Source organism: Tamandua tetradactyla, chromosome 2, assembly GCF_023851605.1.
Source record: "Tamandua tetradactyla isolate mTamTet1 chromosome 2, mTamTet1.pri, whole genome shotgun sequence".
Classification (NCBI taxonomy): Eukaryota; Metazoa; Chordata; class Mammalia; order Pilosa; family Myrmecophagidae; genus Tamandua; species Tamandua tetradactyla.
This window is the reverse complement of record NC_135328.1, coordinates 134,348,552-134,360,708: the sequence shown is the minus strand read 5'-3', so window position 1 is coordinate 134,360,708 and position 12,157 is coordinate 134,348,552. Positions and strand designations below refer to the sequence as shown.

The 12,157-nt window shown below is 37.9% G+C and overlaps 1 protein-coding gene across 1 annotated transcript in view; it reads left to right on the top strand.

Annotated features, from left to right (window-relative positions):
• LOC143673947 (uncharacterized) overlaps positions 1 to 12,157 on the top strand; it is a 405,211-nt gene that overhangs the window by 144,737 nt on the left and 248,317 nt on the right. The window lies entirely within an intron of this gene.

Here is a 12,157-nt window from a genome sequence, read left to right as displayed (position 1 = left end):
AGGAAAGTTGAAAGCAGTAAGCAAACAGACATTTGCACACCAATTTTCATACCAGCACTATTCACAGTTGCCAAAAGATGGAAGCAATCCAAATGTCCATCAATACAAGTGGATAAATACAATGTGGTATATACGTACAATGGAATACTACACAGCAGTAAGAAGAAATGGAATCCCAAATGTGTATGAATCCTGAGGATGTAAAACTGAGTGAAATAAGTCAGAAAGAATAGGATAGCTACTGCATGAATCTGCTATTATGATTTTAGTAAAGACCAATGAAAATTGTCTAAAATTTAGAGTGCTGCTGATTGTACAACCAAGTGAGAATATTGTTAGGCGTGGTTTATTTTGGACATTATCCATGATGTCTCATAGATGGCGGGGACCGGAGTATACATGACTGAGAAGCAGGAGGATGAATTGTGATACATTTAAATGATGTAATATGGGGTAACCACGAAAAGGAAGGATGTTGAGAGGCATGCAATGAATAAACCTTGGGGACACTCTGCTGTGCAAAATAATTCAGAAACAAAAGAACAAATATGCAAAGGTCTCTTTCAGAAAATATTAAAAAGAAAGTTGGAAACTACACTGTAAGCCTTATAGCAGCCACATTTGGCATGGAGTTGTAAATGTATTTCTGGATACTGAGATAATGAGCTATTATATGCATAAGCTGGTGTTTCTGAAGACCTTTGAGTAACTCTGTGACACCTGGGACCCAAAGATGCGGTACTGCAGCCCTGCAGGTTATCATAGCTATGTATAACCATTAAAACAACAGGGGTGGGGTGGAGATCAGGCTGCAACTACACTTATAAAACCAGTGATCTGGCTGGGACTAAGGTAAATCGGAATACAGAGTTCAAGATGAGAGTCTATGTACTCTAGACCTTCACCTACTGTACAGGACCAAATGAAGAAAGGCTTATTATGTCTAGAAATTTTCTGTAGCACATAATCAAAATCAATTTGTCTGGATAGCTCATTTGAACAACCCAGATTCCTGGAGTCCGAGTGGGAACAAGACCTTGAAGTTCTGTACAACTTGGTGTAATGTCAGGAAACATCTCAGACATTGGTGGGCTGATAACCAGGAGGTGTTGGTGGAATCCCTTGAGGGTCCAAAGGAAAAAAAAATATATATATATATATATACACACACACGTCCACATATGGAACCTATATATACACACATACACATATGGAACCTTTGAACTTTCCCATCTGGGAAACCGTGGATATTCTCTCAACCACAAGGGACTCTCAGGACCATGGGCCAGGCCCTTGATTTTGAGACTTGCCCTTATTAAAACTGACTCTGTGGGAGAGAAGCTAACACTGTCCATGGTGAGGCCTGGGGTTCCTTCCAGGTATCCTCTTTGTTGTCCAGATGTGGCATCTCTCTCTCTGAGTTCAACTCTGCAAGGAAAGCCATTGGGGGTATGGTTCACAGGAATAAGTCTGATCCTGGCACCAGGGGATCGACAATGCCTTCTGGACCAAAGGGGAAAAGAGATAAAAAGATACCTAATAAAATAATGCATCAGTGGCTAAGAGAGATCAAGTGGAGTTGAGAGGCTACTCTGGAGGAAACTCCTGTGCAAACTTCAATTAGATAGTGTTGATTAGGATGGCTTGCTAACCCCCAATCAATATTACACCTGTTGACTCTTGATAACACCAAAGGATTGAACTGAGACTCTATAAAGGTTTCATGCCCTAAGTCTGCTTTTCTGGAACCTATAATTTCAGAGGGTTCCTACGTCAGATAAATCCCAAAACCTAGAGGGACCAGATTCTCCAATATTATCAGTTATTTATATCCCCCTATACTTTAGGGTCAACACCACTTCTTCTCAACATGAAAAAGTGAGAATAGGTGGAATCCCTATAGATTAGGAGTGGGGTAAGGGGAGAAGGTGGAGATATAAAAGAGACAATAGGATTTAAAAGATGAGTATGGCTGCTGAATCACTATATTAATATTTCATATAGCCTCCAGTGATTAGGATCAGCTAGAAGAAAAAATCTGACATGGTGAAATAGTACCCATGACAAACTCTGAAATCTGTTCTGCAACTGCTTGTTGACGGGTGCTTTGAAAACTACTGCATTTTTTTCTTTGCTTTGTATATATATTTTACAATAAAAAGTCAAAAATATAAGATTAGATAAAATAAAAGGCCAACCAATATGCTTCCTGTAAGAACAGAACATTAAATACAGAGATAGGAATATACTGTATTGAAATAAAAGCAGGTATAAAGATATTCCATGCTAACACTGATCAAAAAAAAACTTAAAGTGTTTTGTATCAAGTTCGATTTCAGAGCAATAATCATGGCCAAAGAGAGTTATTTTACAGTGATGAAAAGGTCAACTCATCAAAGGATACAGTAATCCCCAATTTTTCTGTTTCCAACAACAGAGCATTAAATACATGAAGTAAAAGCTGATGAAACATGAGAAGATTTATACATTAATAAATGTAAGGGTATACAAATCATACAGACTATGTCATCTGACCAAAATAGAAGTAAAATAGAAATAAATTATAGAAACATATCTGGACAATCTCCAAACAACTGGAAAAGAAAGAACAAGACTAAAAATAACCCATGAGACAAAGAGAAAACAAAAGGGAATTTGGAAAATATTTTAAATAATTAAGGTGAAAACACTACACAGAAATTTTGGGATGCTTCTTAGCACTTTAAGCAATTTACAGCAATAAATTAGGGAAGAATAATTTTCTAAAATCAGTGGCTATACTATATAATAAAATTAGAAAAATAGGAAATGTAACCCAAAGAAAGTAGTAGAAAGGAAATCATAAAGGTCATAGCAAAATGAATAGAATAGAAGGTGGAAAAACAGTATGAAAAGCAATGATACAAAAGCTAGATCACTAAGTTAATAAACAAACTTAAAGAACTGTAGGCAAAAACCCCAACCAGGACCATTCCAGCCAATCCTAAAGAACACCTAGGGCAATTTATAAGACTCCACAAGGATTTCAGGTACCAGAGTAACGTGCCAGAAACCTACACCCTCCAGATGGGTCTCTGGTCCAGGTAAATCCTGAAACATATCCCAGTCTCTCCAAAACATCAGATAGTTTCATCTTCCTACCCCATATTAGTGACAGACCCTTTCAATATAAAAAATTTAGAATTGCCATAACCCAAATAACCCCAATGAGAGGTATGGAAAGGTCAAAGGTGATGCTGGAATTATACATAGAAGATAGGATTTAACAAATGAATATGAATGCTGAATTATTAAATTGATATCTCTTCTAGTCTCCAGTATTTTAGAGCAGCTACAAGTACAAACCTAAAATTGTGAAATTGTAACCCATGTCAAAGTCTGAAATACATTCTACAACTAATCGTGGTGCTGTGCTTGGAAATTTACAGCTTTTTTATATACACGTTATTGTTCATAAAAAAAAAAAGAAGGAAAAAAAGTTGATGTGATGACAAAAAAGTATTTAAGGCTGCTAGCCTCCTACATTCTGGAGCAGCTAGAAGGAAAATTATGAGAAGGTCGGGTGTGAGTGGCATTCTCAAGCTGGGAATGGATCTGAAAGGTAAGGAGAGAGTGAATATTTTTATTCTTTCTTTCTTTTCATTAGTTTTAATTTTTTTTTAAAAATATAACAACAAATGTAAACATTCTTAACTTGTGATCATTCCATTCCACATATATAATCAGTAATTCAGAATATCAACACAGTTGCATATTCATCATCATGATCATTTCTTAGAACATTTGCATCTATTCAGAAAAATAAAAAGACAACAGAAAAAATTCCCTTTCACTGATCACTAGCATTTCAATCTGAATTTATTTTAACATTTGTCCCCCCTATTATTTATTTTTATTCCATATGTTTTACTCACCTGTTGATAAGGTAGGTAAAAGGAGCATCAGACACAAGGTTTTCACAATCACACAGTCACACTGCAAAAGCTAAACCATTATACAATAATTTTCAAGAAACATAGCTACTGGAACACAGGTCTACATTTTCAGACAGTTTCCTCCAACCTCTCTGTTATACCTTAACTAAAAAGGTGATTTCTATTTAATGCATAAGAATAACCTCCAGGATAACCTCTCGACTATGTTTGGAATCTCTGAGCCATTGACAATTTATTTCGTCTCATTTCACTCTTCCCCCTTTTGTTCAAGAAAGTTTTCTCAACCCCTTGATGCTGAGTCTTGGCTCATTCTAGGACTTCTGTCCTATGTCGCCAGGAAGGTCCACACCCCCGGGAGCCATGTCCAGTGTAGACAGGGGGAGGGCAGTGAGTGTGCTTGTTTTGGCTGGAGAGAGAGGCTACATCTGACCAACAAAAGAGATTCCCTTGGGGGTGACTCTTAGACATAATTTTAAGTACACTTGACTGATATTTCTGAGGTTAAGTTTCATATGAACAAGCCCCAAAGATTGCTTTGGTTGTCCTCACTGCTTGTGAGAGTATCAAGAATTCAACTTGGGGAAGTTGAATTTTCCCCCTTTCTCACGACTCCCCAAAGTGTACTTTGCAAATACTTTTTTATTCACTGTTTAAATCATTCTGGGATTTATTGGGGCATCACTATGGATAAACCAACGAAATCTCATGCCCTACTCAAGGTTCCATGTACTTATGGTATTCAATTAAGCTGTCTACATAGGTTATATTAGGAAATGCACTAGTCAAAATATATATTTTGTACCAAATAAACATTTCTTGCTTTAGTCTAACACATAAGTTAAAATTTTTAAATATTAATTACCATCTATTTTCAACACCCTGCAGTATGGCATTCCTCTGTTCTTCCTCATGCAAAAACATTTCTTTAATTTGTACATTTAGTCACTATCATTAGACACTCCAGGCATTCCTAGATTATACCATCTCAGTCCTTATCATCTCTCTAATGAATATAGATGCAAAAATCCTCCACAAAATTCTAGCAAACTGATATAGCAGTACATTAAAAGAATTATACACCATGACCAAGTAGGATTCATTCCAGCTATGCAAGGATGGTTCAACATAAGAAAATCAATTGATGCAATACACCATATCAGCAAATCAAAGCAAAAAACCCACATTATCATCTCAATTGATGGGGAAAAGACATTGGACAAAATTCAACATTCTTTCCTGATGAAAACACTTCAAAGGATAGGAATAGAAGGGAACTTCCTAAAAATGATAAAGGGAATATAAGAAACATATATGAAAAACCCACAGCTAACATCATCCTCAGTGGGGAAAAACTGAAATCTTTCCCCCTAAGAACAGGAAAGATACAAGGATATCCACTATCACCATTGTTATTCAACATTGTTTTGGAAGTTCTAGCCAGAGCAATTAGACAAGAAAAAGAAACACAAAGCATCAAAATTGGAAAAGAAGTGAAACTCTCACTGTTTGCAGATGATATGATACTACATGTCAAAAACCCAAAAAAATCCACAGCAAAACTATTAGAGCTAATAAATGAGTACAGCAAAGTGGCAGGTTACAGATTCACACTCAAAATCTGAAGTATTGCTATACACTAGTAATGAAGAATCTGAGGGGGAAATCAAGAAAAAAAATTTCATTTACAATTGTAACCAAAAGGATTGAATATTTAGGAATAAATTTAACTAAGGAGACAAAAGACTTATACAAAAAAAGCTATGAGAAATTGTTAAAAAAAAATCACAGACTTCCGGAGAAGATGGCGGCGTAGTAAGACGAGCGGATCTTAGTTCCTCCTCCAGAACAGCTACTAGGGGAGTAGAAACGATACAGAACAGCTCCCGGAGCCACGACAGAGATCAAAAAGACAGCGTACCCCATCTTGGAACAGCTGACTGGCTGGGAGAACCCGCTCCGGTGAGATCGCCGAGGGACGCGGGCTTCCCCGGGCCGGGGCGGTAAGCGGCCGGAATCCCTCCCTTCCTCCTTCCCGGGCCAGCTGGGACAATTGGACAGGCAGTCCCCTCAAGCCGCAGTGGCTGGCACCCCCCCCCCACGTGCAGGCCCCCGGACCAACTGGGAGAATTGGATCGGAGATCCCCAGACCGCGGAGAACGGTGACCGGGGTCCCTTCCAAACACGTGACTTCCCGGTCCGACTGGGAATGGTGCACTCTCCCGGGCCATGGTGGCTGGCGCCCTCCCGCCACGCTTGGCGCCCCGGGCCGACTGGGAGATTCGGACGGGCGCTCTCCCAGGCTGCGGCGGCCGGCGACCCTCCCCATGTTCGGATCCCCGGGCCTGCTGGCACTCTTCCAAGACGCTTCGGCTGGCAAACCTCCCCCATGGAGAGAGTTTTCCAAAGTTGAAGGACCCACAGCACCTTTTACTGGTGGGACCCGGAGACAAACGAGTGCCACGAGCACCACCTACTGGGCAGGATAAGAAAAATAGAACCCAGTTTCAACCTGTTGGGTCCAACACCCAGGGAAATCTAACTAAATGCCCAGACGCCAGCAGAAGATAACAGATCACGCTCAGAAAATTGAAAATATGGCCCAGTCAAAGGAACAAACCAACAGTTCAAATGAGATACAGGAGCTGAGACAACTAATGCTGAATGTACGAACAGAAATGGAAAACCTCTTCAAAAACCAAATCAATAAATTGAGGGACGACATGAAGAAGACATGGGCTGAACAAAAAGAAGAAATAGAAAAACTGAAAAAACAAATCACAGAACTTATGGAAGTGAAGGATAAAGTAGAAAAGATGGAAAAAACAATGGATACCTACAATGATAGATTTAAAGAGACAGAAGATAGAATTAGTGATTTGGAGGATGGAACATTTCAATTCCAAAAAGAAACAGAAACTATAGGGAAAAGAATGGAAAAATTTGAACACGGGATCAGGGAACTGAAGGATAATATGAACCGCACAAATATGTGTGTCGTGGGTGTTCCAGAAGGAGAAGAGAAGGGAAAGGGAGGAGAAAAACTAATGGAAGAAATTATCACTGAAAATTTCCCAACTCTTATGAAAGACCTAAAATTACAGATCCAAGAAGTGCAGCGCACCCCAAAGAGAATAGACCCAAATAGGCGTTCTCCAAGACACTTACTAGTTAGAATGTCAGAGGTCAAAGAGAAAGAGAGGATCTTGAAAGCAGCAAGAGAAAAACAATCTGTCACATACAAGGGAAATCCAATAAGACTATGTGTAGATTTCTCAGCAGAAACCATGGAAGCTAGAAGACAGTGGGATGATATATTTAAATTACTAAAAGAGAAAAACTGCCAACCAAGACTCCTATATCCAGCAAAACTGTCCTTCAAAAATGAGGGAGAAATTAAAACATTCTCAGACAAAAAGTCACTGAGAGAATTTGTGACCAAGAGACCAGCTCTGCAAGAAATACTAAAGGGAGCACTAGAGTCAGATACGAAAAGACAGAAGAGAGAGGTATGGAGAAGAGTGTAGAAAGAAGGAAAGTCAGATATGATATATATAATACAAAAGGTAAAATGGTAGAGGAAAATATTATCCAAACAGTAATAACACTCAATGTTAATGGACTGAATTCCCCAATCAAAAGACATAGACTAGCAGAATGGATTAAAAAACAAGATCCTTCTATATACTGTCTACAAGAAACACATCTTAGACCCAAAGATAAACATAGGATGAAAATGAAAGGTTGGGAAAAGATATTTCATGCAAATAACAACCAGAAAAGAGCAGGAGTAGCTATACTAATATCCAACACATTAGACTTCAAATGTAAAACAGTTAAAAGAGACAAAGAAGGACACTATCTACTAATAAAAGGAACAATTAAACAAGAAGACATAACAATCATAAATATTTACGCACCGAACCAGAATGCCCCAAAATACGTGAGGAATACACTGCAAACACTGAAAAGGGAAATAGACACATATACCATAATAGTTGGAGACTTCAATTCACCACTCTTATCAATGGACAGAACATCTAGACAGAGGATCAATAAAGAAATAGAGAATCTGAATATTATTATAAATGAGCTAGACTTAACAGACATTTATAGGACATTACATCCCACAACAGCAGGATACACCTTTTTCTCAAGTGCTCATGGATCATTCTCAAAGATAGACCATATGCTGGGTCACAAAGCAAGTCTTAACAAATTTAAAAAGATTGAAATCATACACAACACTTTCTCGGATCATAAAGGAATGAAGTTGGAAATCAATAATAGGTGGAGTGCCAGAAAATTCACAAATACGTGGAGGCTCAACAACACACTCTTAAACAACAAGTGGGTCAAAGAAGAAATTGCAAGAGAAATTAGTAAATACCTCGAGGCGAATGAAAATGAAAACACAACATATCAAAACTTATGGGACGCAGCAAAGGCAGTGCTAGAGGGAAATTTATTGCCCTAAATGCCTATATCAGAAAAGAAGAAAAGGCAAAAATGCAGGAATCAACTGTCCACTTGGAAGAACTGGAGAAAGAACAGCAAACTAATCCCAAAGCAAGCAAAAGGAAAGAAATAACAAAGATTAGAGCAGAAATAAATGAAATTGAAAACACGAAAACAATAGAGAAAATCAATAAGACCAGAAGTTGGTTCTATGAGAAAATCAATAAGATTGATGGGCCCTTAGCAAGATTGAAAAAAGAAGAAGAGAGAGGATGCAAATAAATAAGATCAGGAATGGAAGAGGAGACATAACTACTGACCTCACAGAAATAAAGGAGGTAATAACAGGATACTATGAACAACTTTACGCTAATAAATACAACAATTTAGATGAAATGGACGGGTTCCTGGAAAGACATGAACAACCAACTTTGACCCAAGAAGAAATAGATGACCTCAACAAACCAATCACAAGTAAAGAAATTGAATTAGTCATTCAACAGCTTCCTAAAAAGAAAAGTCCAGGACCAGACGGCTTCACATGTGAATTCTACCAAACATTCCAGAAAGAATTAGTACCAACTCTCCTCAAACTCTTCAAAAAAATCGAAGTGGAGGGAAAACTACCTAATTCATTCTATGAAGCCAACATCACCCTCATACCAAAACCAGGCAAAGATATTGCAAAAAAAGAAAACTACAGACCAATTTCTCTAATGAATATAGATGCAAAAATCCTCAATAAAGTTCTAGCAAATCGCATCCAACAACACATTAAAAGAATTATACATCATGACCAAGTAGGATTCATCCCAGGTATGCAAGGATGGTTCAACATAAGAAAATCAATTAATGTAATACACCATATCAACAAATCAAAGCAGAAAAATCACATGATCATCTCAATTGATGCAGAGAAGGCATTTGACAAGATTCAACATCCTTTCCTGTTGAAAACACTTCAAAAGATAGGAATACAAGGGAACTTCCTTAAAATGATAGAGGGAATATATGAAAAACCCACAGCTAATATCATCCTCAATGGGGAAAAATTGAAAACTTTCCCCCTAAGATCAGGAACAAGACAAGGATGTTCACTATCACCACTATTATTCAACATTGTGTTGGAGGTTCTAGCCAGAACAATTAGACAAGAAAAAGAAATACAAGGCATCAAAATTGGAAAGGAAGAAGTAAAACTATCACTGTTTGCAGACGATATGATACTATACGTCGAAAACCCGGAAAAATCCACAACAAAACTACTAGAGCTAATAAATGAGTACAGCAAAGTAGCAGGTTACAAGATCAACATTCAAAAATCTGTAGCATTTCTATACACTAGTAATGAACAAGCTGAGGGGGAAATCAAGAAACGAATTCCATTTACAATTGCAACTAAAAGAATAAAATACCTAGGAATAAATTTAACTAAAGAGACAAAAAACCTATATAAAGAAAACTACAAAAAAAAATCACAGAAGACCTAAATAGATGGAAGGGCATACTATGTTCATGGATTGGAAGACCAAATATAGTTAAGTAGTCAATTCTACCTAAATTGATTTACAGATTCAATGCAATACCAATTAAAGTCCCAACAACTTACTTTTCAGAAATAGAAAAACCAATAACCAAATTAATTTGGAAGGGCAGGGTGCCCCAAATAGCTAAAAGTATCCTGAGAATAAAAAATGAATTTGGAGTGAGTGAGATTAGCCCAAAACAAAAGGACAAATACTGTATGGTCTCACTGGTATGAACTGACATTAGTAAATAAACGTGGAGAATTTCACTGGTAACAGAGACCATCAGGAGATAGAAATAGGGTAAGATATTGGGTAATTGGAGCTGAAGGGATATAGATTGTGCAATACGACTGAGTGTAAAAACTCAGAAATGGATACACAATACTACCTAACTTTATCTTTCTTAATTCCCTCTGAATGTTGATGTTTCCACAACAATACCCCTGCTGCTTGGTAAAGCAGTATATTTGGCTGCAGAAGTCAACAAAATTATTCATAACATCCCAATTAGGTACATCTGTAGGTGACACAATTGTCAGGTTTAGAGGAAGCTCCAGTAGCTCTCTTACAGCCTGAAGCATTGTCCAGTCTTCACTGATGAATCTCTCAGGGATATCTTCAACAGACTTGTCTGCTCATTTGGGAAAAGTTGGCCAAGATTAGACAAAGTGTGTTGACTGCTTCAACAGTCTTATTCTGCTCCTTTCCTTATCTTTCCATTTTTAACATGCCTAGAGTAGCTCAGTCAAACAGTGACTGAGGAGGCATGACTGCCTCACCGGATGTTACTACTTTTTCCAACATGTAGCTGAGGAACCTGTCTTGTGTTGCTTACACTCTTTCTGCACATACATGGCAGGCTATCTAGATTTGGGAACAGCTGAGGTCTTCTCTATGAGACACTTGACTGAGTAAAAAAGATGTCTTTTCCATTCTCTGAGTGAATGTGTGGGGCCCACAGAAGCATAAATCCTGCCTATGTGCAAATGCACAGACGTACTCCATTTGGTAGGGGTAATGTCTAGCATACGTAAGGACTCTTCCTCTTCTGCCAGTGCATGGGCCTCCCACAAATGAAAAAACACTGAGTTCCAGGATTCACATTCTTTCACTAAAATCATGACCCCACCCTTACTGTTTCTTTATCTTGCTCAGTGGAAGCATAATGATTCCAGGTAATTCAAAACATAGGTTTCAATTGGTATAAGCTGTTCTATGAAGTAGGCTAATTCCTGTAACTGTGAGAACTCTTCACTAAACTGTGACTTATCTAAGTATGATGATATAGTATCGGCACTTCATTCAGATAATGGCTCTACTGTGCAGACTTGTGCATCATCCACAATATAGTCAATACTCCTGAGAGCCTCTATGAAACTTCTTATGATTTTGAGTACAATGGATTTTATAGTAGAACTTTCCTAAGGAAGGACAACAAACTCTGCAGCTCTCACTGAGAAGCCAGCACCATCTGTGGGAAAATAAACTTCAGAGCGCTTGGATGGTTTGTTCTGTCAGGAAAAACACGGCATAGTCAACTTCTTGGGCAGTGGCTTCTTGGATCAAGTCATTAGTGCCATTATTCAAAATGCTTATCCAATGGAGATGGCATTAATAATAATAATGTGATAGTGGACATTCTTGTCTTGTTCCTAAACTTAGGTGGAAAGTTTTCAGTATTTCCCCATGGAGGATGATGTTATCTGTGGGTTTTTCATATATTCCCTTTATCATGTTGAGGAAGTTCCCTTCTATTCCTATCCTTTGAAGTGTTTTCAACAAGAAAGGATGTTGAATTTTGTCAAATTCCTTTTCTACATCAATCAAGATGATCATGTGGTTTTTCTGCTCTGATTTGTTGATATAGTGGACTACAATAATTGATTTTCTTATGTTGAACTATCTTTGCATACCTGGGATGAATCCTACTTGGGCATAGTGTATAATTCCTTTAATGTGCTGCTGGATTCAATTTGCAAGAGTTTTGTTGAGGATTTTGCATCTACATTCATTAGACAGATTGGTCTGTAGTTTTCTTGTAATATCTTCGTCTGGCTTTGGTATGAGGGTGATGTTGGCTTCATACAATGAGTTAGGTAGCTTTGCCTCCTCTTCAATTTTTTTGAAGAGTTTCAACAGGGTTGGTACTAATTCTTTTTTGAATGTTTGGTATTCACATGTGAAGTCATGTGATCCTGGACTTTTCTTCTTGGGTAGCTTCATAAAGACTGATTCAAT